Source organism: Mauremys mutica, chromosome 4 (assembly GCF_020497125.1).
Source record: "Mauremys mutica isolate MM-2020 ecotype Southern chromosome 4, ASM2049712v1, whole genome shotgun sequence".
Classification (NCBI taxonomy): domain Eukaryota; kingdom Metazoa; phylum Chordata; order Testudines; family Geoemydidae; genus Mauremys; species Mauremys mutica.
The window spans coordinates 39,724,775-39,749,586 of record NC_059075.1 but is presented as its reverse complement, the minus strand read 5'-3'; the positions used below and the strand labels follow the sequence as shown (position 1 = coordinate 39,749,586).

Here is a 24,812-nt window from a genome sequence, read left to right as displayed (position 1 = left end):
TACAGCACCTTCTAACTTAAGTAGTTTCACAGACACTCTCTTCCAAATTCATAGAACTTGCGGCCTGATCACCTTTTTTCCCCATAAAAGCTCATAGGAGGGGGTGTAAGCTGGCAGATTGACTATTCAGAAGTAAAACAGCAGTAACCAGTAGAATTTTTCAGCAGGTGCAAATCTTTATCAGCATACATCAAAACAAAAAGATTCCCAACATAGGACTGAACTGGCATTGCCAGTTGAGCCTTGCCTTCCCCCAGGTGTTCTCCTTCTTCTGTCTCTCCCACTGTCCTTATAGTTCTTTCCCTGAGTATCTGTGCTGTCGGAAAGGAAAATGAAGCTGAAGTTGTGTTTGGGGACCTGGCAGCACCTCTATAGCCCATCATATACCTCTCTCCCAAAAGCATAGCCAACAGCGTACATGGCAGGAAGCCCTCCCCCATGAAAAAGGAAGTCATCATTGACCTATGGTGCTTCATGAATGACCAGACACCAACGGATGATCTTGGCATTGGTTACCTTGGCCTGCAGGCATCTAATAGGGGTATGATCAGTAGCCAGAATGAGAGTGACTCTAAGGATGGGATAGTGCAGTGACTATCACCAATTTCATAGTGAGACACTCCTTTTCCATCACAGCAATTTTTCTTCCAGGGAAAGAGATCACTACTTAAATAGATCTCAGGATATGCCACACCAAGATAAGACTGAGAGAGAACTGCCCCAAGTCCCATATCAGAGGCATCTGCTTTCAGGATAAAATCTCTGGAGAAGGCAAGATAGCACAGTTCAGGTCTACTGCACAGGATCTTTTTGATCTCCCCAAAGGTACGTGTGCATGCTGGTATGCAATGTACTTTCCTGGGATCTTTGCTTTTCATGAGATCATACAAAAGAATTATCATGGTGGAAAAGCTAGGCTCCAACCATCGGTCGTAAGCAACAAACCCTAAGAAGGATTTCACTTGTTTCTTCATAGCAGGGACCAGACATTCCAGCCCTCCTCTTTCTGACCAGTGGTTTAGTTTGTCCATTCCTTAGGGTACACCCACAAAACATTTTTTTTTGTTTCCTTACAGCTAATCCTACATCTGGCTGTCTTAGCAGTGAGACCAGCATCCTTAAGGAAATGGAAAACCACTATGACTCCCTTGAGGTGCTGAGTCTGTGTGGTGGAATAGAGTCCATCATTAAGACAAACTTGTGGCCTACTGCTGTTGCAGTGGAAGTACTGTAGCCTTGAGGCACTGGGACATTGTTGGTCCACCATGCAGACCAATGGGGAGAATGTGGAAAAAGTACAGGTCATAGGGAGTTTCAAATTTGCTTTTGTCCTTTGGACTTGGATGATAAAGGTTTTTGTCCATAGACGTTTATGGGCACTGAGTTGCTGTGGACTTGGTTTTACCTAGTGTGTCTAGAATCTCATCCACTCAGAACATTGGGTGTAGAAGTCAAAGTTTTAGATTGCGTTGACTTGCCTACACTCCCATCTTGTGTTTCTTCTTGAGTAATTGTACTACACCATTCACACAATTACTCCTCTGTTGCCTCTCGGTCTAATACGCTTTCCAGATCTCATTTTACTACCTCCTGCATCTTTCTGGGATACAGAACTACCCTTTCTTCACACTGGTATCTGGTTTGTTATGGATGCTTTGGAAGGGTTTCAAGGACACAGGAATATTAGTCTTAGTGCCTGCTAGCTGGGGATCTATATCTAGATCCTGCTCAGCAGGATGAATACAAAACAGGTGCTCTACCTCCTTACCTATCATGCACCTGGCAGGGTGCATACACACTGTAGACAGCCGAAATGCATCTTTCCTGAAGTTTGTCCCTATTGGTAACTCAGACAATAATGAACAATAACCCTAAATCTCCTTTCCAAATTTGACTGCAAGACCTCCTGTCTCAGCCCCTAGTCCCCTCTCTGTCTGAAAGAGGCTCCAACTGCCTTTATATTCTGGTTGTTATTAACAAGTTCCACCAGCCAACATTAACCAGCAGTAATTACTCTACATTTTTATGCAAGATTCTAGCACTTGAGTTTTGTGTAACTCAACAGATGAGCCCGGCTTTCTCATGAAACTACTGCCTTGGTACACATTAGTCCCTCTGCTCCTCCAGAATGTTAGTAAATATGTGTGGCATACCTGAACACCCTGCCTTCTCCTTGCTAAACATATCTCAGAGCCCATATCCCACTCACCTCTATTTCAGGAAGCCCTTGCCATATTGGAAATAGTTTTCTCTGTGCTTAGTAACAACAGCAAGGTTATATCTACTGGAGCTTCGTGTTTTTATTATAGTGTCTCTCTTAAGAATTCTCTACTGCCTGCAGGTTTTCATTGGCAAAGCCCCTACCCTTTCTCAACATTCCTGTAAACTGAGGACATGCTAAATCATATCTCTAGTGTGAGTCAGCAAAGGATCCTGTGTGCTGTTCAAATAGAGCCACATTTTCAAAAATGGTGCCTAATTTGGGGTACCCAAATTTAGACACCTACAGCCTGGTGTTCAGAGCTGCTGAACACCCACATCTCTGATTGAAGAGCGGGAGAGCTGCATGTGCTCAGCATCACTGCAAAATCAGGCCTACATTACTGGAAATGTTGATTCTTTGTTTGGCTGCAGTACAGAATAGTTTGGCTTTTTATTTTTAGTTGATGTATCATTCTATTGCTGGTGTAAATGAAAGATTGGAAGGTTGCAATTTAAATATTTAGTGTCAGAATAGAACAAGAGGCCAGTTTCCTGCTAAGAATAAATATTTTCTGTACAAAGAATTTGAAGCAGCAGTGGCATTCCACCCTGTGGGCTGCTTTTCAGTGCTCATAGCAATGGGCAGATGCTGAGTGACATCACCATTCAGTGTTTACTAGGTTCTAGAATATCAGGAATTGTCACCAGGATGAGCTGGTATAACTAATAGGGAGACGGTGATAGATTTTAGACTGGGACTTGGGTGTTGCGACTTTTTCTACTGACTTTCTTCATGACATTGGGCTTGCAACTTCACCTCCCTGTGTTGCAGTTCATGGGGGTAATAGCACTCACTGCCCATAGTGTAGATGTTTCCTACAACAACTGAAAGGGGTTTTCTGTTGCTTTTGGAACTCCACCTTCCTGGAAGCATTATTCCGTCAGCCTAGCTGCATCTACACAGGGTTTAGGGTGGCATAGTTGCGGTGCTTGCTGGTATGAATTTGTCACACCCCTGAGCACAGTAACTATGTCAGCCTAACTTTTAACTGTAGGCCAGGTCACTTTGTGTTTGTAAAACACTTGGAGATCCTTGAGTGAAGGACCAGTAGAAGTGCAAAGGATTATCAATGCTGGTTGGATCTCCACACAGGGAGGAGGATGGAGCAATCCCATGGCTTTAATCTCTGAGGAATCAGTACTGTGAAGTTCAGAATCGCAAAATTTGAAGGAATTATTTCACATTCTTGGACAGAGGAAGCATGTGTCAGAGCAGGGCCTCCAAGAATGGACCTGTATAATTCCTTTTAACTAACTCCAACCACCAACACCAAACCTCATCACTTCCCTCTGGAGACAGTCAGTGCTACTCCCCTGGCTCTGCTGCTCAGCAGTGTCTGAAATCCCCAATTTCCTGGAGTTTGGCTTTTCTGGTAATTGTCTAGGTACTTAGCTGATTCCCATCTTATATTTTAAGAGTGGACCTTCTGCATCACACAGGCCAGAGAACCTCACCCACTCATTTCTGCATCAAGACCTGTGTGAACTAAAGTATGTCTTTTAGAAATACCTCAAATCTGAATGCCTCACTGAGATTGGTGCATTTGCCCTTACAATACCCATGCTAGGTAAGAAAGCATTAGCATCCTCCTCCTCCCCCGTCTTTTTTTAAACTAAGGGAAATTGTGACTTGACTAGGATCACATAGGAAGTCTGAGTCAGAGCCACAAATTGAACCCCCATCTCCTCAGTCCTAATCCAGTACCTTAACCACAAGGCTATCCTTCCTTTTCTGAACAATACTAATCTGACCTTATTCAAGCTTGGCAGTTCCTGAAACTGGTCCCTGCTCTCTTTCCTAGTTCCCTAATTTGCTTTGCACCGCTTTATGTCCTGGATGCCAGCATTAGTCAGCAGTAATTACCCTGAATTTTAGTGCAGGTTTTAGCAGCTGAGCTTGTGAGACTCAGCAGAGACACTCTGAATTCCTCTACAGCAGGGGTCGGCAACCTCTGGCACGCGGCTCACCAGGGAAGCACTCTGGTGGACCAGGCCAGTTTGTTTACCTGCCACGTCGGCAGGTTCAGCTGATTGCAGCTCCCACTGGCCGTGGTTCGCAGTCCCAGACCAATGGTGGTGGTGGGAAGCTGTGGCCAGCACATCCCTTGCCCGCGCCGCTTCCCGCCACCCCCATTGGCCTGGGATGGCAAACCGTAGCCAGTGGGAGCAGCGGTCGGCCGAACCTGCCAATGCGGCAGGTAAACAAACTGGCCCGGCCTGCCAAGGTGCTTGCCTGGCCCGCCAGGGTGCTTACCTTGGCGAGCCATGTGCCAGAGGTTGCCGACCCCTGCTCTACAGAGTCTCTGGCTGCTAGAAGCTGACATCTTCATCCTAGCATCAGTTTTAATTAGTAGTATTGTATTTGTGGTGTTTTGACTGAATGTTAGTGCTGCCTTAAAATGAAGGAGGGACTGACAACACTGTATAAGACAGTGGCGGACAACCTGCGGCCCATTAGGGTAATCCGCTGGCAGGCCGCAAGATAGTTTGTTTACATTGACCATCTGCAGGCACGGCCGCCCGCAGCACCCAGGGGCCGCGGTTTGCCGTTCTCAGCCAATGGGAGCTACGAGAAGAGGCGCGGGCTGCAGGGATGTGCTGACCGTCGCTTCCCGCAGCTCCCATTGGCCAGGAATGGTGAACCGCGGCTCCTGGGAGTTGTAGGCGGCCATGCCTATGGGCAGTCAATGTAAACAAACTGTCTTGTGGCCTGGCAGCGGATTACCCTGACGGGCCACAGGTTGCCCATCACTGGTATGAGACCAGGCATCTTGTGGGTGAGTTTGTGAGCAAGCAGTGTATGATATCCCCCTATGCTGCACTGCCAGGGTACTAAAACTCTCATCTATTGCACCTCTTTCACCTTGCCCCAACTTCGCAATTGAGAGCATCCAGAGAACTCCAACAACACATTTCATTCCTGATCCACAACTTGCAGTCCCAAGACCCTCTCTCAGTTCCAGTCATAAGCCTTTTCTGGGTGGAGACTGTCAGCTCAGCCATATCATTTGATGGTCTGTGCTTGACCTGTATGGCCTGGAGGTACTTAGCTGAGCCTCTGAAATTTATTTACCCCATGCCTTTAATAATAATACTTCACATTTATCTAAAATGTTATGTTGCCAGCATGCTGTACAGACTTTAAAGCCAAAGCTTCCTGATGCTAATCTATTGACCCACAGCGCCACCTAGCCTCTGCTTTTATATTTGGAATGTAAATATTTAACCAAAGTGCTGTTTTGCAACCAGATACTAAGAAGACATGGACAAGAGTTACAAACTTTAGAACCAGCTCCGGACTTCCCCAAATTCAACATGGGGGAGTGCAGGCAGAGGGGCTTTGGCTCTGTTCTGAGCTCCTGGCTGGAGTTAAAGAGACCAAACTAATGATTACAACCGAGAAAATAAGGCTAATCGTGCCTGTGGCTGAGCCTGTGATAATTGCTCCTGGTCTAAAGACAGCTTGCTATGTTGCCAGTAGTGTTCATTTTACATTGGTCCCAGCTCTGAGGGAGTCCCTACAAAGTGTGTCAGTGTAAGGGCTTGTCTACACTACAGGACTATTTCGAATCTACTTAAGTCGAATTTGTGGATTCGACCTTATGAAGTCGAATTTGTGTATCCATACTAAATACACAAATTCGAACTTCTGAGTCCACATTCACGGGGCCAGCTTCGACTTTGGAAGCGGTGCACTGTGGGAAGCTATCCCACAGTTCCCGCACTCCCCGCTGTCAGGCGCACACAGAGAGAGCGGATGCTAACAGAAGCCCTGCACAGACCAGGACCATACGCTGCCATGCTCGTCGAGGCGATGGTCCCCCTGTACCTGAGGATGGCCTGGCGCGGAAGAGTGTGCTTCAACGGAGCACCCAATAAAGCACCTCTCCCAAGAAACCTCTTGCTGAGGCTTTTCCAGCTGCTCTCTGAGAGCTTTTTTGAACTATCCCCAGAGGACTATTGCTCCATTGCTGTTTGTGTAGACCTGCTGTTTGTCTAGTTTCATATTTAAAAATTGTTATATAGTATTTCTATTTTTTATATATATCCCTGTTTCTTAAAAAAATAAATGTATCCCTGTTTGTAGCACTTACCGCCTGATCCTTCCCCTGATTCCGAGTCCGGGTTAACGGGCGGGGACGGTTGGTAGGGGATCTCTGTGAGGGTGATGAAGAGATCCTGGCTGTCAGGGAAAGCGGGAGTGGGTTCGATGTCGCCTGCGCCGTCCTCAACAGACCCTTCCTCATCTTCCCCATCGGCGAACAGGGAGGGGGAACTGTCCCGGTACACTATTCCGTCCTCGGAGTCCACCGTCACTGGTGGGGCACTGGTGGCAGACCCACCTAGAATGGCATGCAGTGCCTCGTAGAAGCGGCATGTCTGGGGCTGGGCTCCGGAGCGTCCGTTTGCCGCTCTGACTTTTTGATACCCTTGTCTTAGGTCCTTCACTTTCACGCGGCACTGCATCGCATCCCGGCTGTATCCTTTGTCTTTCATGGCTTTAGAGACCTTCTCGAAGGTCTTCGCGTTCCGCTTGTTGGAGCGCAGCTCCGAGAGCACAGACTCCTCGCCCCACACAGCGATCAGATCCTGGACTTCCCGGTCAGTCCATGCTGGGGACCTCTTTCTATTCTGGGATTGCCCGGACTCCTCTGCTGGAGAGCTCTGCATCGTTGCAGGTGCTGCGGAGCTCGCCCCGATGTGCAACCAGAACGTCAGATTCAAACCGCCCAGACAGGAAAATGAATTCAAATTTTCGCGGGTCATTTCCTGTGTGGCTGGCCAGAGAATCCAAGCTCGGAATGCTGTCCAGAGCGTCAACAGAGTGGTGAACTGTGGGATAGCTCCCGGAGCTGCTAAGTTCGATTAGCATCCACACCAAGCCTAATTCGAGCTAGCAAGTGCGAATTTAGCGTTACTCCACCTGCCGGGGTGGAGTACCAAATTCGAACTAAAGAGCCCTCTAGTTCGAATTAAATGGCTTCCTGGTGTGGACGGTTGAGCGGTTAGTTCGAATTAACGCTGATAAATTCGAATTAAAGTCCTAGTGTAGACCAGGGCTAAGTGGAACTTTTGGTACTGCTGTTTCTTGTCAGTAGAGAGTTAGGCAGCTTTATTTTTCTTACATTAAGTCTTGTGGCTGTGTTTGAGTGAGTTGGACTCTCTAATTGTGTGTTATTAAATAAACCTTTGCAGAAATTTGCCCTAATAATACAAAAAGTGGGTAAGTGTCACTATACCGTGTATACTGCTGGGAGGGCTGGGATAGAACTGTATAACACAGAGGGGAAGTAAGAGAAATGGCGGGGAGGTAATATCTTTTATTGGGCCACCTTCTGTTGGTGAAAGAGACAACTTTTGAGCTCCTCAGAGTTTTTCTTCACAGGGAAAGTGACTTGCCCAGGGTAACAAAGTAGTCCAGTGGTAGAAGTGGGAGTAGAACCAGGCCACCTGACTAGTCCTTTGCTCTAAGCACTAGTCCACGTTGCCTTTTCCTGTCACACAATACTGAGGATCTGTTGATAACCCAAGATGCTTGATGGGCAATGTGTGTTCTAGCAGGAAGCTTTTGATTTTTGATATTTTTTCCCCCAAATCATGTAAAATCACTCTCTGGAGTGTTATTCCTCTTCTGTTCAGAATGCTCTAGGCCCCCCCAGTTCTTCCCCAATGAATCTCATCAGTGCTGTCCACTCTACCTGATATGGCAGTTTTACTCAGCAGAGAACAGTGTCACTGAGTCTGTTAGAACAGTGGTTTTCAACCTTTTGGGGCTCAGGATCCATTTGTAAATGTTTATGGCCTGTCGCAACCCAGTGAATAGTCTGGGGGTTAAGGCCCTGGGGTGTTTCAGTCAGGTCCTCCCCGCTAAGGGGATTGGGTCCTGCCCAGCATTCACCCCACAGTGGCAACTCCTGTGCTGTGGAGGTGGCTCAGCTTGGCTGTCTACTTTGGGAGTTGCAACCTCTGGGACTGCAGTGCTGCTCGGGTTTGGCCCCGCCCCCCTGACTAGACCAAATTTGTGAGAGTGGAGTTATGACCCTGGCTACATGGGGTTGCAATGCCACTCACTCATCATGCTGGCTGGGCCAAACCTGAGTGGCACCGGGACCCCAAAGGTTTCAGTGCCTGGAACAGGGAGGTGAGCCTAGCCAGCCCTGTGGGACAGGAACTGCCATGCGACCCTTTAAAACATTCTGGTGACCCAGTTTTGGGTCCCGACCCACAGTTCAAGAAACACTAAGAAGAACCTAATCACCTGGGACTTGCTGCATGCTGCAAAGCTCCATGCCTCCTTTTCCCAACACTGAACCTGTATAAGAGCTCTCCTCAAATGGTCCTACCTTCCAAGGATCACTCAGTTGAGGAGACACTCATGTATTTTCCTTGTTCTTATTGCATCCAGTGAGGGAGCAGTACTTCCCCTTTGGGCTGCTGAGCATACGGCAAGGCAGCCTTGACTTTTTCCTCACTATGCCCCTCCATGCTACACAGTGGGACAGGCAAGTGGACAGGAGAGACTGAGACAGCATGGGAGGGGCTCCTATTTGCCCACTAGCCTCCACGTCCTGAGTAGCATCAGCACATTCTCCCTTCTTCTTCCCTAGGAGGGAGTTGTTGAGTAGAGTGTGGATTTGTGAGTAGGGGTAAAAGGACTCAAAGGAAGTAATATTTGTTTGGGTTGAGAACGGTGCAGGCAGGGGCGGCTCCAGGCCCCAGCACGCCAAGTGTGTGCTTGGGGCAGCATGCCGCGGGGGAGGGCGCTCTGCCGGTCGCCGGGAGGGCGGCAGGCGGCTCTGGTGACCTCCCGCAGGCGGTGGAGCCTGCGGGAGGTCCACCAGAGCCGTGGGACCGGCGAGCGGCAGAGCGCCCCCCTGCGGCATGAAGCCGTGCTTGGGGCGGCAAAATGTCTAGAGCCGGCCCTGGGTGCAGGCCAAGGACAGAGAGGGGCGACAGAAGAAGGGAGGATCAGGAGAGAAGTTGGAGTGTTTGAGGAGCAGAACACATCATTGTCACTCCTCAAATGGAAATATTTCTTACACAATGCTGGTGGAACTCTCTGCAGTGAAACACTGAGGCAAGAACTTAGCACAATTTTAAAAAGAAATAGATATTTAGCTGAACAATAAAATATTTGCAGTTATAATAGGTAGGATACAGATATGACTGATGAGGATTTGCAATAAACTGCCTCTAAGGGTGTCTTTTGCAGTAATTTCCCTCTCCATATTTTTTTAATCTTTCTCCAAAGCAACTGGTGCTGGCCACTGTTGGAGACAGGATGCTGCACTAGAGGGATCTTGGGTCTGATCTGTGTGACAGCTCTCATGGCCTTGCAAGGAGACACAGAGAACCTGGGAGCTCTGAATGGTGCCCACTAATACTAACTCCAAATCTTCAAAAATCATGAGGCAGACCTCTAAAAATCATGAAATTGGTGTAAATATGAGACATAATACAAAATCCATTTTTTGCCAATCTTGATTTTTTTCATGTCTAAGGGGAAGCCTCCCACCCCCAACTTGTGTGAGATCATCTTAAGTTCAGATTTCATTCTTAAATATAAAAAGACACAAATGTAGACCTCCCTGTTTGCTACTCAGAGGGGACTCTGCTTAGCCTTTCCTAATGCCTGGTGAGTGGGGAGCTGTCATTCTAACCCAGTGTTGCGAACTCCTGACTCATGTGCATGTGGCCCCTCTCCCACAGGTTGCTGTGTCAAACACGTGCTACAATAAAGTGCCACATCCTAGTCTTTAAAAAACAGCTTCCAGGAACCAAAATACAAATACTAACAGTGCAACAGTAAAACAAATATTAACATCTAAATTCACTTCTAAATGCAATGTTTTGCAATAAAGCATCTTTCTAGCAATTATGTCAGGTCCCTACATTAACATATCTACTTGTATATTTCTTCCCCACCCCCACTCCATGCTGGGTTATCAGGAGGGTTTGAGCTCAGTGCTCATAGTCTTAACACAGACCTCTTCCGCTTCAATTGTAGGAATCACTGATGGGGATGGAAGCATAATCGTATCCTCTGTGTGAACCAGTGCATAGAGGAAGACACAACGTACACTTTGCCTGTTACATAACTATGAGACAGCAATGAGATACTGGGAATCGGGATTCTTGGGATCTTTTTCTGGTAGCAGAGTGTTGTCTGTTGGCGATAGCCTGCATAGCCAAATATAACAATACTACAGTTTGGGTTATCTGCAGGGAATGAACCTGATGTGTCTGGTTAGGAAAGCATGAGCAACTGAGCTCCAGAAAAAGGTCTCTTAGAATGGATGCTATCATAAAACCACCGTATATGTGTTACATCACTCAGGGTACAATCTGGACCACTGAACAGCCGTGTCCCCTTAATTCTCTACCATGCAGTGCTTTTTACACTGCTTTGCTGCCAGAACATCCATTACTGGCCTGCTCGCACCACATTCAGCATGCAAATCCACTCCCAGCTAAATACATGAGCACTCTGACCAGTCATGCATGAATTAAACTGCAGGGCAATAGTCACAAATTCTTAGTCCCAGCCTTGTTCTCCCAGAAATGTGTGTCTTGTACTGTCCAGCACACTACTGAACAATGCAAACTCTCAGAAAGTTTTATCATTTCATCAAAGGAAAATGATATGTAAACCAGCCTTGTTATCCTAAATGGAGTTTCCCACACACTCTAATCCAAACACACTGGTTAAGAATAAAACAATAAGATAAATTTATTAACTACAGAAAGATAGATTTTAAGTGATTACAAGTGATGCATAAAAGTCACAATTGATTACAAAAGAAAATAAAAGAGTAATACACAAGCTAATATATAATTTAACAAGCTAAGTGAACGTAAAAGCAAAGATTTTGTCTCAACATACATTGTTGAAATTTCACAGGTTTGGTCTCCTTTCAACTTGGGACCCCTTCCCCTTAGTTCAGTTCTTTGAGAGTCATTAATGTCATGAGCAAAGAGATGGGAGGAGGAGAGGTGAATTGGACGCCATGGTCCCTCATTCTTATATCATCCTCCCCTTTTTGAGGATTAGGCCCCGCTGGGATGCAGGTGACAGGTTGTCTCTTATGAACGTGAGGGTTGAACCATCCCTGTGATGAAACATAAATTTCTCATTTACACCTTCCCATTGCTGGAGAATGGCTGCTTAAATAAGTGATAGCCCACTTGACTTTGTTGATCCTGGCTGGGGTGCCAGTGTGTCTTTGTCTCAAAAAACTGATTTGAGCCTGCCTTTCTAACTCTGGAACATGTGACAGCAATGTTATACAGTAGAAACATATAATATTACATACAATGTTGATACACGTATTTTACCAGGACAGTAATATTCAGTAGATTATGAGTTTTCAAATGATACCTCACAAAACATACTTTATGCAATATTTATCATAGTCTTGTAAAAGTGGTGCCCATAATAGTATAGACCATCACAATATGGTGTAGCCACTAGTGGGTGACACAGAGCACATAGTTAGTGTAGGTTAACAAGCACATAATCTGTCATGTTCCTTCTGAAAGGCAAGGTGGCTGAGTAAATGAAATTTAGGTCTGTTATATTAGAGAACTGGGACGTATTCCTGGTGAGGGGAAAAAACAATATATAACAAATGAGCACTATACAAAATCAGTGCAGCCCCTATTAAGTGGATTAAAATTCAGTAACTGATAGATCTCAAAACTTAATTTTAAATGGGGAATTGACATGAATGGATGTGTTTTGAGTGGGATCTCTCATGGCTCTTTTCTCAGCCTAATGCTATTCAATAATTTTATCAGTGATCTGGAAGAAAACATAAAATAATTGCTGGTTAAAAATTATGGATGAGTACGACGGGATCCCTGGGGTACAATTTGGAACTATGGGACCACTGTTCCTCCTTAACTCTCCAGCTCGGGCTGTCTCTTACAATGCTATGCCAGTGGCAAGCAGCAAATCCCTCCAGGCACTGTGATCATTCAGCCATCACCATGTGGAGACCCACACCCAGCTAAATTGCATGAAGGTTCTCTAAACCACTCATGAATTATATACAGAGAAAGGCACCAGCAAATCACCTCAGCCCCCCAGCCTTGCACCCCAGAAATATGCCATCTTACACTGCTCAAGACTCCCCTGGACAGTGCAAGCTCATTAATTAGTTTGCCACTCCAACAAAGGGTAGTGAATGTGCAACAGCCCTTGTTAACCTTGGCTGAGATTCTCCAAGCACTTCAACCAAAAGCACACTGTTTTAGATAAGATCTAAAACAGATTTATTAACTACAGAAAGATAGATTTTAAGTGATTATAAGTGGTAGGCACAGAGATCAAAGTTGGTTGCATAAGAAATAAAAATAAAATCATGGACTAAATTCTACAGACTAAGCAAGATTTTAATCAAGCAGTTTCTCACCCTGACAGATGTTACAGGCAGCTCACAGTTCTTAATACACAGGCTGTCTTTCCTTCTCATCCTGGAACCAATCTCCCCAGTTCAAAGTCTTTTTCTTCCAGACAATCTCTCAGGTGTTGAGCTGAGGGAGGAGGAAGGCCAAGTGGTGATGTCATCGACCTTCACTTATACCTTCTGTCCGGGTTCTAGAAAGATCTTTACTGTGACGTGGGGGTTAGGCAGCCCTCACTGTGTACGTGCCATCAACATGTCTGGCTGGTCCTGATGTAAATCTGTCTTGTCAGTTGTTCCTTCGTTGCCACTGAAAGGCTAGCTGTGAGCATTTCTCACTTACCACATATTTCAGTACCAAACCTATAGCAATACTTCATAACTTCCCATACAATGATAACACACATTATTAAACAAGATAATAATGTTCAACAGCTCATGACTTCTCAAATGATACCTCACAAGACACACTTTGTACTGAACATCTCACAATCATATCACAGTGGTGAATATGGGTGTTCCAGAGTGCTATTTTGAAATACAGAATGTAAAAATGACAGAATTTTGGGATGTGATTAAATAATGATGGGGACACATCAGTTATGCAGACCAACCTGGACTTCTTGGTGTGGTGGGCTCATTTGAATAGCAGGCATTTTTAACACAGAGATGCATCTAGGAGCAAAGAATGTAAGTCATACTTATAAACTGGGGGGACTGTATCCTGGTAAGCAGTGACTCTGAACAGGATGTAGGGGTGATAGAGGATCACCATTTGAACATGAACTCTCGGTATAATGCTGTGGCTCAGAGGGCTAATGTGACCCTTGGGTGTATATGCAGGAGGATATAAAGCAGGAGCAGGGAGGTGGTAGTATATTTGTAAATGACATTAGTGAGACAGTGTCCAGTTCTTGTATATACGCTTCAGAAAGAATGTGGAAAAATTGGAAAGGGATCAGAAAAGAGTAACCAGAGTGATTTGAGGTCTGGAAAATATGCCTTATAGTGATAGATGAAAGAAGCTCATTCCATTAGTTTATCCAAAAGAAGGTTAAGTGGTGACTTGATCATGTACAAGTACCTACATGGGGAAGCGATTTCAGCTCTTTAATGTAGTAGACAAAGACATAATGATATCTAATGACTGGAAGCTGAAGCTAGATAAATTGAGACTAAAAATAAGGTACACATTTTCAATCCTGTGGGAAATTCAACATTGGAACAGTTTACCTAGGCATGTGGTGGATTCTCCATCACTTGAAGACTTTAAATCAAGACTAGATGTCTTTCTAAAAGCTACGCTGTCGCTCAGACAAAAGTTATGGGTTTGATTCAGTAATTACTAAGAGAGGTTATTTGGACTTCGTTATGCAGGAGGTCAGACTAGATAATCATAATGGTTCCTTCTGGTTTTAAAATCTATGAATTCATTCCTGGCTCTCCCTGAAATGACCTTGTGTAAACTCTCATTATTTTATGTGTAAAATGGATGAATGATAGTTACTTCCCCTAAGGTATGGGACCTTGATTAATAATAAGGGTTATGAAGGGCATAGAAATATTGTCAGTAGAACAGATGAGACTAGAAATCATGGTCTCTTGGTTTGCAGCTGAGTGCATGTTCCCTTAAGCTACATGAAATTGTGTGTAGGAATCTTTCTATCTCCCGTCCCCCCAAAATCATGTGAAGACAGGAGCTTTTTGTGAGACCTCTCACAGCAGAGGCCAAAACCACATTATGCATGGGAGTTAAGAACACTTAGTTCCATTTGGAAGTACAAAGTACTTTTGTACTACCATTTGGAAGTACAAGTAGGCTTGGCAGAATTCAATTTTTATGATTTTGACATGACATTATTTTGAAGCTTTTTTTCTATTTTATCCATTTAAATTTTCACTGTTATGAGAATTTATGGGGGATCAGACAATAAGGGGTCCGGCAATAATTATTTAATGACCATAGACAATGAGTTGTAAAATGTTAAAGCTTTATAACCATTAAAACACAATTTGTAAATACCACATGTTAAAATATATAAAGTTAATATCCTTAAATCAAACTTTAAGTTCTCAAGCAGCATTTTTCTTACATTGCCTATCTGTAAATTTCTATTATTATCAAAGGAAATATTTTTCCATTGGTTTGTATGTATGGTAAAATTGATGTTTACCAGCATTTACCAATAAAAATTTAATCCTTCCAAGCCTACCTGTGGGGTTTCCTTTCCCGCCAAACTGGATATGTACTCATTTGAGCTTGTTGTAGTCTAGCAGCATGAATTGTATGTCTGAGGACATTTGCAGCCTTTCTCACAAGTCTGAGCAGACAATTCAGTCTAAACCCCCGGATCCAGTAGCTTCTAAATTTCATATAACTTTAACTGTATAGCCATAAATGTCAGTGCTGAGAATGCAGTGTCATTCTGCCAGGGCCCTCTGTATACTAACATGGGGAACAACTGAAATCCTCTCCATAGACTGTGTAAAATACAGTCTTTGATATAAGTTCTGTGGTGGATGAATGAGAGAAGGGTAGCTTAGTGTTAGAATACACATTGGAAGTTGAAACATTGCTTACGTCACAAGTGAAATGAGCATTTAGCAAGAGTTGCTTTAGATGAAACTAGAGCTGCATTGTGTAAAGGATCCAAGACAGCAATAAGAGGGGGTGCTATAGGTCAGGACAGGCAGCGCTGAGTATACAGAAGCTTGTACAGCACCTGTCAACTAACTCCAGCTCTTACAAGTGCTGTTAGTTACTCATTTTCTGAAATCCACCTGCAGTATTTTAGGTCACAGGAAATAAAAACGGTTTTATTTTTAGCTAGTAATTTTGGAATAAATAACGCAGAAAGAAAAACGCAGTTGTTTGATAGCAGCAGGTTTATAATATCTGCAATTACCATGCCTCTGTATACATTACCCATAGAACAACCAGCTGAGAAACAGTTGCATTTACATATACAAATTAAAACAAAGTCCCTCCTGTGCCAGAAATTGAATCGGCTGCTTTCCATGTTAAAGAAAAAATCCCACTCATCAGCATAACTTGGTGGGGCTCAGCTCTGGGCTTTAATATCTTGCATGCATGTCCTAGACTTGGTCCTAGAGTCTATATCCAGGGCTGGAATGTCCATATCCAGAAGAAAAGTGAAAAAACTTCAGTGGTCTCACCGACACTCCCTGTTTGAGTAAAATAGGCTCTGATGTCCAAGGCTGGATGTGTGCAGTCGCTGAGGACAGAATACAGTTTCAATCTCTGCACTGCTGGTGAGTAGGTCAGTATAAAGCACTTTGCCATATAACTCAGGTCTGAGGGCACCGTGTAAAACCAAATTCTCTTTTTCTGTTTATTTAATTTTTCTTTAATGAGATTCTTATATAGCTTTGATCAAAGGTGAAGGATTGACAGCTCCCAATCCTGAAACCTTCTGCATATCCACAGAACAAGTACATCCAGGGCCGGTGCAACCATTTAGGCAAACTAGGCGGCCACCTAGGGCACCTAGTGGTTGGGGGTGCCTAAAAGTCCCCTCAGGTGAGGAGGTGGAGTGGAGGTGAGCTGGGTGGGGGGGCGTGCGGGGAGGGCTGCCCGCAGTAACGGGGGAGGGGGCGCAGAGGAGAACAGCTCCCTGCCCCAGCTCACCTCCACTCTGCCTCCTCCGCTGAGCACACAGCCCAGCTCTAAGTCTCCTCCAATCAGCACCGCAAGCCTGGGCGGGGAGGAGAATTAGAGCAGCGCCGGCGTGCTCAGTGGAGGAGGCGGAGCTGAGGTGAGCTGGGGCGGGCTACCCAGGCAGGGTTAGCTTCCGCGGGGGGAGGTCTCCCCAGGCAGGGTTAGCTGCTGTGGCGGGGAGGGAGGTCTCCCCAGGCAGGGTTAGCTGCCGTGGCAGGGGGGGAAGAGGGAGGAAGTCTCCCCAGGTAGAGTTAGCTGCCGTGGGGGGACAGGGGGAGTCTCCCTGGGCGGGGTTAGTTGCCGTGGGGGGACGGGGGGGGAGAGGGGTTAGCTGTCGTGGTCGGGGGGGGTAGCTGCTGCGGGGGGAGGGTTCCCCGGGTGGGGGGCTGAGTTAGCTGCCGTGGGGGGGGGCGGGGTTAGCTGCCGTGGGGGGTGCAAGGTGGAAGTTTCGCCTAGGGTACTCGGCCCTGAGTACATCACGTGTGACAGCAGGACAAGCTTCCCCCTGCTGCCCTGTCAATGTGCCTTCATCCTGACTTGGATGGGTCAGTTGTAGAGGTGAGAGGGGAAATCAGTCCCTACCCACCATTCAGTCCTTGCTGTCTCTCTGAGGCTGCTAGGATGGGGACCATTTTTGGTTCTGGTGATGTGGCCACATGTTAATGAGCCAGAGATTGAGTAAAAAATGAAGAGAGAAAAAACCCGCCTCCATCCAAATTCCCCAAAGAAAAATTGACACATGCCAGTTTTTTTAATGCGTAACATTGAAAATAAAGGTCAAAATGCTGGACTCTGTGAAGTGACACACAGCCTTTTTCATCAATTGGGCCTTTAGGCCCAGCCTGTTCTCTCACTAAAGTACTGTCAGATTTTTAATAACTTTATTTTATGCTTCCATTTTTTCTTGTTGTTTGCAATTTCTCTCTAGGAGCATTTGGAGTCCAGTGTGGGTTTTATGTCCCGTTTAGCTTGGTTATAGTTGTGCCATATGGGAGCTTTCCACTTTCAGCACCCTGGTGACAAGTAATTGATTTTTTTTTCTTTGGTAGTGGGAACTTTTAATATTTTTAGTACAGATTACTAGTTTGAGACACACCAACTCATTTAATCTAAGCCACTCAACAGCTCTCAGATGGTAACTTCTTGTCACTGCTGTACAAATGACTTATTGATGACAGGTTCTCTTGCTCAGTCCTCTTAGCCACTCCTCTTCTCTGCATTTCTGCACATCTCTTTAGCCCTGTCTTCTATGTTTCCATTCCTGACTGGATGAGCTCCCCACTGCTACAATCCTGGGTACGTTGGTCAGAGCTGTTGCTTCAGGTGCAATTTTATTGGCTTGAAAATACCCCATTCTTCATTCACTAAGTACCTTCCTTTTGATTTCTGTGAGAGAGAGATGTCAGAACTGATGGCCAAGATGTCCCCTGTTCTAGTACCTGTTCTGACACTGACTCCTCTGGTGGCCTTGGACAAGTCATTTCTCTGGACATTACTTGCCCCATTTGCAAAATCTGTCTGGTTGTCTATGGTCCCTATTACTTTATTACCTGAGCACCTTGGGGGAGGATAACTCCAGTGGAAATTCCATCTTAAACTTGTATTTGCTATTTAGTGGTACCAATAGGCAGCTAGGAGATCACAGACTTTGTTGTTTTGTGTAGCCAAGCTAGCAGGTGGTGGGAGGGACAGAAACACAGTCACTATTCCTGAACCTATAGCAATTTTACAGGATACTGCCACTAAACCTCAGTTGTATTGTTAAGTTATGTAAGCTGTTCCTCCTCTTCTCTTCCCACTGACAGTGCCCATTTGGTAATGCAGGTAGAGAAGCCTGAACAATAGCATTGTGACATCAGAGGTAACTTAGCCAGTCATTACTTGCTCCCTTTGGTAACTTAACCGCTAACCTTATCTGACTGCCTGCTTTGGTCATCTGTCCTCTTGACAGTGCTTGGCTTGGAGGGGCAGGCAGAGGAGCATTCTAACATCAGAGGTAACTCAGCCAATCACCTTGCACTCCCCCAAGTAACCCTAAGTCTGCTGTCTGCCTTGCTTATCTCTCCTCTTGACAGTGATCATTTGGTGTTGCAAGCAGAAGAATCTCTCTTCCTGCAGCAACAAATGGGCACTGTTTAGATGAACCAAAGCAGTTTTGACTTCTTCTTCTTCTCATCAAGACAGACATGGGGAATGGTACAGAGTTGCAATTCATTCCTGTCCATGGCTTGTTCCTCCATTAAGTCCAAACTTGTTATGGCCCGGTGTACAAGGTCCCACCATCTAGTCGGTGGTCAGCCTCCAGGTCTGACTGACCTGGGTTGTGTTTGTATGATTTTCTTTGGGATCCTATCATATCTTTATCCTCTGTGGTGTCCCCACCATTGTAATCTTTTTTATTTCAGCCAATCCCATACACTAACTTCACATTTTACTCTCCTGCTAACATTTTCATTTGTCTTTAAACCATTCCACTTTACACCTGTTTACACTTTTCATGTTGCAAATCCAAGCAGTCCAAGCTCTTTAGCCTTGGAAGTCAAGTGTACTAGGTGGAAGTTTTGACTAGGCAATGTAAATGATCTTGCCTAAACCAGGCAGGATATAGTAGGACTCACAGTACAGATCTCCAGCCTCATTCCTACTCAGCCAGTAAAGCTCCTGATATGAAGCAGCCCCTGCTGTTCCAGTCCTGAACCCACATGCCCCCCAACTCTGTCAGACCATCTCAGTACTGACCTGCAGTTTCTACTGGAGGGAGTGAGTGATGTCTGGCTGAGTTACTTCTGATCTCATAGTCCTCTGCCTGCAGCTCCAAATTGGCACTGTGTGGAAATCAGGCTTTTCCAGTATTCTAGTTTTCCCATTGGTGCCTAAAACATTCCCTGGAATGTCACAATTGATTGGTCTTCAAAAGTTATTATGTTACAGACAGACAAACAGAAGTGCCATTGAGTTGAATGCTAGGCCTCACTTTGCTAGCCAACTAAGGTTTGGAACAGAATAGTAGGTCTAATAGTAGGCCGCTGGTTCCTTGGGGCTACTGGTCCACCAGTGGAAACTAGTAGACCCCAGGTGAAGGATTCTAGTGGAGTTTGCAGTAGGGTGTGCTTGCCTAGTTCCCTAGGATGTGGCTGAATGAGGCAGTTCTCACCTGCTTTGTACGTTGAAGGTGGAAAGACCTGTAGAAGTGCTGGGTGGAATTATGATGCAGTCAGATCTTTGCTTCTCTAACTGACAGCCCTTCAACAGAACTCTACAGGACAACCAACTGCCACCTTCCTATGTGATCCTCTCTTACAGTGTCTCCACCTTCTGACACTGGTGGAACTATACATTCCAGCAGCTCCCATCTTTGGGAGCTACCAGCCCCTCTGGAAAGCAGCCCATTTAAGGTTATGGCTTTGAAGAGCAGTGCCTAAGGGAGCTGTTGGCTAGCAGCCATTTGCAGAACCAAGCTGAAGGTTGGGCTTCTCTACTCTTTCCACAGATGTTCCAGATACACTGGCCTTTACGTCTCCATACTTATACCCTTCCTTAGTCTTCCTTTGGTTCTTGTGAACTCTTCCTTTCCACTGCTGTGTACACCATACATTGTACTGCCTGAACATCCTCCAAAGCATTGACCATCTCCTTCCTGAATGTTTCCTGGACGTTCTCTGCCACGTCGGTGGTTAGTGACCTGTGATTTAATCTGCCTTGCAATACTGATGGCCAGGGCCGGCTCTAACGTTTTTGCCACCCCATGCGAAAAAAAAGAGCGCCGCCCCACCATAACACCCCTCCCACGAGCTCTGCGCCGCCGAACCCCCCTGTAAGCACCGCGCCGCCCAAGCCCCCCGTCTCCCCGAGCACCGCGCCGCTCAAGCCCCCCGCTCCCTCCGAGCACCACACCGCCAACCCCCCCAAGCGCTGCGCCGCCCAAGCCCCTGCCCTGCCGAGCTCCGCGCCGCCCAAGCCCCCCCCCCCCCCGAGCGCCGCGCTGCCCAAACCCCCACCCCATCCAAGCACCGCCTCGCCCCAAGGTGCCGCCTCAAGCACGTGCTTGGTTGGCTGGTGCCTGGATCCTGCCCTGCTGATGGCCATTTACATGTCAGCCACATTGCTCTTCTTCCTGCTTCCTCCCACTGTTTTGAATGTACCATAATCTCCATACTCGTTTTCTGCACATCTTCCTTTTGCTAATAATAATATTTTATTTGATATTTATATTACAGTAATACCCAGACAGCCCAGTCAGGATCAGGAGCCTGTTGTGGTGGGTGGTATACAAACACACATGAAGACACATGCATTTCCACCTCCCATTCCCCAAATTCTATAGGTTTTGCAGGTTCTTCCCTTCCCTCTCCCCACCTCCTTCCTCTCATACCATTCTCTCTTTTTGAAGTTCATTCCATGTGATTTTTCTCTCTCTTCTCACCTTTCTTTGGTACCAAGTATCAGAGGGGTAGCTGTGCTAGTCTGTATCCACAAAAACAACGAGGAGTCCGGTGGCACTTTAAAGACTAACAGATTTATTTGGGCATAAGCTTTTGTGAGTAAAAAACCCACTTATTCAGACAGCCACGAAAGCTTATGCCCAAATAAATCTGTTTGTCTTTAAGGTGCCACCGGACTCCTCATTGTTTTTCTCCTTTCTTTAGTTCCCCCTTTCCTTCTCTTCTGACTTTGATGCCTTTGTATCCTTCCTGTTTTTATAACCCTCCACCCTGATCTGGGGAAACTTCATCTTCCACCTTTGTGACGCCTTACACCTCAGAGCATATTTCTCACGATTGGTTTTAGTTCTTAACAATAGATGGACTTGTTTGTCCACTGGCTTGGTCACTCACTTTACCTGGCCTTTATCATGACTCCTGTTTTCTGATTTTTCCAGCTGGTTTCCTGCTCTCTGTTCACCATATTTCGCCCTTCAGCATCACACACACTCAACCCTTTCTACAAGCTCCAGTCTCTCAACCTTTCTCATTTTTCACTGTTCTTGACTCATTCTTACCTTCTCTGTCCTCCTTTTCTCTGTGTCTTTCTGCAATGCTATCCTTATCCGAATAGTCAGTGTCCTCATTGCCTTCTCTGTCTTCATCCTCAGCCCTAGCTGTGTGTTCTCATATGCCTCCTCCTTTCTGGGAGCATCACTCTGGAAAGCCTTGCTCCTCTGTAGACTTTCTCGACAACAAACTTGTTCTTTCTTCTCTTCACTCTATTCCCTTGTTTAAATAATTCTGCATCTGATTCTGTCCTTAAATCTTCCACTGAAGGTTTCTCCTTCCTCTGCTCAAGATCTTGCTGTCTTCTTCAAAGGCAACATTTACACTATCTCTGAGGAAATGTGAAGTTTCCCTTCTCTATTAATTCTGTTCTCTTGATCCTATCACCTTCCACCTCCTTCCTTCACTTCTTCTGAAATCCCTTCTCTTTACCTTATCCTCCACCTCTCTCTCAGCTCCTTCCCCTACTTTCAAAGACACTACTTACCTACCTAAAATAAACAGTCCCTGATACCACCTTATTCTTTATCACTCTGTATACCTCAGCTTTGTATTTTATTCATGGAGTGAGTGGTCTGTTCCCATTGCCTAAATATTCCCCCTTCCAGCTCTCTTTTGACACCTCAGCTTCAATGAAACCATGCTTGTGAGAAGTTGCCAACCACCTACTACAATGTCAAATGCCCTGCCTCTTACTCTCCTTGATCTATCTGCTGCTGCTGAAATGGCTGATCATTCTCTCCTCTTCGCCACCTGTTTTTCCTCTACACTCCATGCCTAGATGATCTCATTTGATCCTGTGACTTCAGTAAATGTCTCTCTGCTCTGTTTCCCCACTCCCCATAGAAAACTGATATGTCCCTCTCCAGTCAGCATCTCCACCATCACCTGTTACATGTCTTATCACCACCTTCAAGCTGAAAATTAAGCTCTCTGAAAATCTTCTCTCACCCCCTCTTCTTTATCACTATTGGTATTGCCATCATCTTCCCTGTCACTGAGGCTCACAACATTGACATACCCTTGATTTCTCTAGTCCCCTCTCTCCTCACATCCAGGTCCTTACCACATCCTGCTGCTCCTTCTTCAAAACACGTTCCTTATTCCTGCCCCTTGCTTTCTCTCCCTGTTGCCAAGACTCCATTTTGTGATAACTGTCAATATTTGACTACTCTACATTCTTCTTCTCGTCTCCGTTCCCTTCCACGCATCCAAAATGCTGCTGCCTTCTAGTTGCTCAGACCAAGTCTCTCCCTACTCCCAGATCTCATCATTGCGTTCTCATCTTTCACATGAAAGTGAAGCTTTTCTTCCTTGCCTGCAGTCTCCATCCCATTCTATATCTGTCTTCCTCTCTTCTCCCTACTCCTTCCCCTCCACTCCGGCTTTTCTCCTCACTGATACATTTGTCTCCTCCATCCACACCTGATTCTGCCCCTTAGGCTTTCTCATTAGCAAACACCAAGCTCCCTCCTTCTCAGCATTCAAACAGTTTGTGAAAACCGATATTTTGTTTGGCTCTAGTTAACCCTAATTATCACTTACCATTCTCTGGGCCTGCTTCTTAATTATAAAAAGGCCTCTTTGCACCTCTCTGGCAGACCACCTCTTTCCCTCCCCACTTGGAGAGTGGAAAAGTTGAAAATTAGGTGCTGTGTCTTTCTACTATACTATACTCATTCAGTCTCTTTGTAAAGCTATGCAAGTACTGTAGTAAACTTCCTAGTTGTGCTGCTCCACAGCCCAGGCAATCTTACAAATTAACTGAAAAGTCTTTTGCCAGCCAAGATCTGTTTGATGGCCCTTGGGTTACTGTGTGTTTCCTGAAAAAGCAGATAAAACCAACACCCAAAGTAGATTTTAGGTAGCTGTAACGTCGTCCACTCTTTCTGAAGAAACATAGAATCCACACTTGACAAAGAGTTGTCTACAGGGCCGGCTCCAGGCAGTCCCTGTGTTTTTGCCCCCAAGCAGTGCACCGAATTGCCGCCGCAGACGGCGGGAGCAGTCTGTGTGCCATTAGGGCCACTCGTGCGTTTCCTCAGCGGCAGCAATTCTGCAGCAACTTCTATGTTCAGCTGTCCGCGGCAGTGCAGCTTCTGTCTTCCGTCTGAAGACAGAAGCTGCCGCCGAATTGCAGCCGCCGCGGAAACGTGCAAGCCACCCTAACAGCACATGGACTGCCCCCGCCGTCCGCGGCGGCAATTCGGTGCGCTGCTTGGGGCAGCGAAAACAGTAGAGCCGGCCCTGGTTGTCTAATAGTTAGAGTAAGAGATCAGGAGTCAGGTCTACTCATATCTGTTTTCTTGGTTCTTTATAGCCTCAGCTAGGTCACAGATATTCTCTGTATCTCAGTTTCCCTATTGTGCATAAGAATGATGATAATAGCTGTCATTAAGGCATGTGAAATGCTGCAAGATGGTCTACAGAGTGCAAAGTACTATGAATACATTTTGGTTCTTGGTAAATAAGTGGAGGAGGAAATTAATTGGAACCCTTTTTGTTTTAATATATATATTATAATGTTGAAGCCCACATATGCTTTAATGAGGTAAGATCTAATTTTTTGTTACTTTTCTTCAAAGCATTTCAGTTCCTCTTTATGTAGTGCCCCCTGAAGTGTTCTGAGTAATACACGATTGACGAACACTGTGACGAATACTGCCATACTTCTGCATGGATTGATGGCCTGTCCAATTGTGTAACTTGTTGTTTGTAAAGCAGATCAAGTCAGGAAACATTCTGTTCCTATGAAGAAAGATGTATCTGTCCAGATTGTTAGCATTTTAATAATTTGTGCCCATCATATAGAGGAAAAGCCTGTAACATAATGTCAATGTTAGCTTGAAACACACCATCCCAACCCTGTTAGCTGGCATTGATCCTACTGGAAAATAGTTACAGGTATTCTGCTGATTCATTGAGGCAGGTGGCTTGCTTTCCCTTGAGAGAATGGAGCTAAAGTAAGGCAGAGCAGTCCTGAAGTGGGAACCCTAGGAAAAGAATTGGAGCAAAATTTTGTGTCCCTATTGTTGATTTCTTGGTCAATGTAGCTAAGTCCCAGGAAAGGGGTGAGTTTGGACTTTACGTTGTGTTTTCAGAACACATTGGGAAAAGCATTATCTCAACGCTTTCTAAATGCAGTTGCATTCTAAATTAGACAAATAATGGGGATTCAAATATAATTAAGTTCATAAAGACATATCACTTATATCTCCTACAATCCTCTTATTTCCTCTATTTTCCGATAGAGTTTGTTTGTCTATAGCTAGGATACTCTAAGGGAAGGTGAAATATATGAAAAGACAAATGTTTGCAACCTGGAAACTCATAGCTAAAATTCCCCAAATTACCTTCATGTTGCTCCTGTATCCCAGAGGCCTTCTTCCAGCCACCACCCATTAATACATTTTAATATGACCCATATCTATGGTTCTAATTTTAAAACCCCCAAATATAGCAACACACTCCCTA

At 45.4% G+C, this 24,812-nt stretch overlaps 1 protein-coding gene and 1 long non-coding RNA gene across 48 annotated transcripts in view; one reads left to right on the top strand and one right to left on the bottom strand.

Moving 5' to 3' along the window:
• NRXN3 (neurexin 3) overlaps positions 1 to 24,812 on the top strand; it is a 1,517,918-nt gene that overhangs the window by 625,234 nt on the left and 867,872 nt on the right. The window lies entirely within an intron of this gene.
• LOC123370332 lies at positions 11,178 to 19,602 on the bottom strand. The gene is made up of 3 exons (XR_006579380.1): positions 19,502 to 19,602; positions 19,087 to 19,232; positions 11,178 to 11,372 (listed from the first exon to the last, which is right to left on the bottom strand). It is a non-coding gene; the product is annotated as an uncharacterized LOC123370332 (long non-coding RNA).